At 45.2% G+C, this 3,922-nt stretch overlaps 1 protein-coding gene across 3 annotated transcripts in view; it reads right to left on the bottom strand.

Moving 5' to 3' along the window:
* The window catches only part of LOC107183341 (chromosome unknown open reading frame, human C5orf58), a 12,859-nt gene extending 9,796 nt beyond the window's left edge, over nt 1-3,063 (bottom strand). For 2 of the 3 annotated variants that reach the window (XM_015565085.1, XM_015565083.1), the window contains exon 1: nt 2,876-3,063. The gene's annotated coding sequence lies outside the window, so the exon portion shown is untranslated. Of the gene's footprint in view, nt 1-2,869 lie in introns of all 3 variants that reach the window. The other variant, XM_015565084.1, reaches the window with a different exon arrangement.
* Between the last annotated feature and the right edge of the window lie 859 nt (nt 3,064-3,922).

Genomic DNA, 3,922 nt, shown 5'->3' with positions numbered 1-3,922 from the left:
ACTCTTTCCTAAACGCAGGGATAACTTAGCATCAAAAAGGAAGGAAGAAGGAAAAAGAAGGAAGGTCCCAATAATTTCGAAATAAGACAAGCTTAACCGAAATCTTACTGGATGCGTCATTTTTTTAATTCCCCTTATACTGATGCAGGGTAGTTAAAACTTCACCTCAGATCTGCAGGGTTCTAGATGTGCTGTGGGAAACGCCCCATGGGTAAGAGCAGAAGAAATTAAGGCCTTTAAGAGACCTAGAGTGAACAAAGGCAGGTTGGTGGAGATAGCATTAAGACTGAGGATCCTGAAAGTCGGGGATGAGGGGGGCTGGGCTGAGTAGGAGGTGCTGTCTCTGGAGGCCCATCTTCCCCATCACCTTGAACCCACTCGCAAGTGTTTGCCAGGCCTAGCCTGGGCTCAACCACCGGCCTTCCAGCTTCTGCTCACAGGGCTTGAGATAGAATCTGAAGACCTGTCACACAGCCAGAGTGCCGATTGCTTCTTGTGAGTAGATTCAAAGCACTGTAATTTGGGGAAAATCATCATTAAACTATTTTTAAAAGAAGGATAAACATTGTGTTTATTTTGAATAAACGTTATAAATGGAGGGGGCGGTAGAGATCTGAACTCAGAAAAACATAGATTGTAATAATGTACAACATTTTCCTTCATAGAAATGTCTTGGAGCCATGATGACTACTTATTGTGGTGTTCATCCTCCTTAAGTAATTATAGATCCCCCCCTTTTTTTTACTCCATAAGAAAGTAAAACTTTAAAAGCATGATAGGCTACTTAAGGCTTGAGACTGTTATAGATGAGGCCCTTAAAACAAATCTATCTCTTTTAATACGTTTGCAAATACAACACTTTGCTGGAGCCCAACACAGGTTGTAGCTGTGGATTTTCGTGTTAATCAAATAAAGGAAATTAAAAAGCCGGTAAGTTTCCCCATTAAGAGAAAAGCTGTTACAGAACAACAAGGTGATTAAGCATTTTATGGAACCGGGTGTGAGTGCCTTAGTTAGTTTTATTACTAATTCTGGGCATAAAGCCTTCATTTCCAGGAAAACCAATTGGGTAAATTATCTCACTCTTCCACTCGCTCTCAGAGCTCCCATTCCCATCCTCTCCCTGCTCCTCACCAAGTGACAGTGCTGGTCTCTGTGCCGAGGGACTGGCTTCCTGCTGGAGCATCTGAATATTGCTTTGCACAACCCTGGTGTACCCAGACTTGGCAGGCAAGGAGCATGTGCTTGGATCATTACCTAAAGAGCATGGCCGGTGTTGGAAAGACCCAGGAAATTCCCATGTGTCAGAGCAATGCTTTCCCCCCAGCCAATCACGCCCAGGAAGCAAGAAGGCACGTGACTTCTGCCATGAAAGTTGGGTCCCCTGCCCACTGTCTTCTGCAAATAGCTGATGTTACACTGGGCAGAGTCATTTTCTTTTTTTCTCCAGAAGAAACACTTCTGAACTATAGGAAGACGTAATTAATGAAAACCCAAATTGCTCGCTGTGTTAACAAAAACGTTTTCACTTCTAATTAAGAGACTGCACAAAAGAAGATAATCCTGCCATTTGTGACATTTGCGACCTTGAGGGCATTATGTTAAGTGACACAAGTCAGAGAAAGACAAATACTGAATGTGTGAAATCTAAAAACATTGAACTCATAGAAACAGAGTGCGAGGAAATGGGGAGATGTTGGTCAGGGAGTACAAACTTTCAATGATCAGACTAGTGGCCTAGTGCATGAAATTTGTGCACAGGGGTAGGGGTGTTCCTCAGCCCAGCCTGCACCCTCTCCAATCTGGGACCCCTTGGGGAATGTCCAACTGCCAGATTTCCCACAGGAATGGGGCCTAAACTGGCAGTCGGACATCCCTCTCGCAATCCGGGCCCGCTGGCTCCTAACTGCTCACCTGCCAGCCTGCTTGATTGCCCCTAACCACTCTGCCTGCCAGCGTGCTTGCCCCCAACTGCCCCCCCACCAGCCTGCTTGCCCCCAACTGCCCTGCTCTCCCCCAACTGTCCCCCTTGCTGGCCTGTTCACCCTCAACTGACCCCCCACTAACCTGATCACCCCCAACTGCCCTCCCCTCTTGGCCAGATCGCCCCTAACTGCTTCTGCCTCAGACCCACCACCATGGCTTTGTCTGGAAGGACATCCGGAAGGTCTCCCGGAAGGTCTCCTCATCTAATTAGCATATTACCCTTTTATTAGTATAGATGAGCAAGTTCCAGAGTCTAGTATACCGCTTGGCAGCTAGAGCTAATACTGTATCGTATACGTGAAAGTTGCTGGGAGAGCAGAGCTTCATGTTCTCTCTCCATAACAATGACAACAACAAGATGGTAATCGTGTGAAGCCAAGGATGTGTTAACTAACCTTATTGTGGTTCACATTTCACAACATATACGCATATCACAACATCACATTTATACCTTAAACTTACCCAACCTGATAAGTCAATTATATCTCAATAAAGCTGGGGGAGGGGAAAAAATTATAGTTCTGTGCCAATATTTCCCTCCAAACTAGGAAGCTACCCGATAGAGTTGCCAGATAAAACACAGGATATCCAGTTCAATCTGAATTTCAGGTAAACAACAGGTAATTTTTTTTTTTTTTACCATAAGTATGTCCTCAATATTGTATGGCACAGACCTCTATTAAAAATGTATTTGTCTACGATTTAAATTTAACCTGGAATCCTCTTGTACTTTGACTTGCCAAATCTGGCAATGCTATTACCCAAACACTTCAACCACGATAAGACACGCAAACAGTCCGAAGGCTTGTAGATTCAGGAGGTACGGAAGCTAAGAGAATATTGATGTTTTCCAACTTGATGTCCAAAGTAATAAGATACAAACACTTACTGTGCCAGAATGCGACTCCCTCCTTCCTTGGCGTCCCTGGAATGCAGGAAAGAAGTGACGACTTTGAGAAGATGGATGGACGAAAGCGGACGATATTCCGGATGCTGCTCTTTGGACAGTGGCTTGCTATGCCTGTTTGTCTGAACGCTGTTCACACCTGGCTTTTCAGACTGTGCCTTCAGCCAGCCGGGCCTATTCATGACACAAACTGTGTTTATTGCCAGAGATCCACCAATCGGAGAACACCTTCTGTCCCCAAATAAAATATGTTTCTAATTCCAACATGTCAGTCCTCCACCCCCAACACTACTTCCCCTGTTTATTAAAGACATGGATCCTGATCAGGCGTTTCTCCCTCTGGACATTGCCCCTCATTCCCATGCCTCACCCTCATTAGCCAGCCATGCAATGAAAAATGAGCATCTTTAGGAAAAAACATAGTACGTGCATGAAGTCAATCACAATGGAATATAAGCGTGTGCTCACCTTTTGGGGTGAAAAAAAGTTTGTGTGCACAAAAGCAAGTTTGGGAAACCATTCACCAAAATGTTAGCAATGACTATCTCTGGGTAGCGAGATGGATGGGTGATGTCGTTTCTTTGCGTTTACTTATTTAGCCTAGCTGTATGTAACTTTAGTCCTGGCCCTCTTCTCTCTATTTTAATCTCTCGGGGGAGTGGGAGGAGGGGGGCATTTCTCAGGGTGGTGCAGCATCAATCGCTTTAAAGCAGGGGTTCTCAGACTTTACAGTGCACAATTTCTTAGGAGTTTGGGAAGATGCAGGTCCTGGGGCGCAGTATGATGACTCTGATTTGGTGCATCTAAGGAGCAGCTCTTTGAATCCACGTTTTAAATTCCCCTCCTTCCATTTTACCCTCCGCGGACTGCGGGCCATCCTCTGAGGAACGCAGTACTGACTCACAGCTTCTACAGGTCTCAACTGTGTGACCGTAGTGGAAACTTATCTAAGTGACTAATATGGAAAGTGTCCCCTCGGGAGTTCGACTGGGAAACCGGGAGTTTGATCACTCTCTACGATGTGTGCTG

The sequence above is a fragment of the Myotis davidii genome, unplaced genomic scaffold, assembly GCF_000327345.1.
Source record: "Myotis davidii unplaced genomic scaffold, ASM32734v1 scaffold399, whole genome shotgun sequence".
NCBI lineage: Eukaryota > Metazoa > Chordata > Mammalia > Chiroptera > Vespertilionidae > Myotis > Myotis davidii.
Note: the sequence above shows the minus strand (reverse complement) of the source record. Positions and strands in the feature narration are given on the sequence as shown.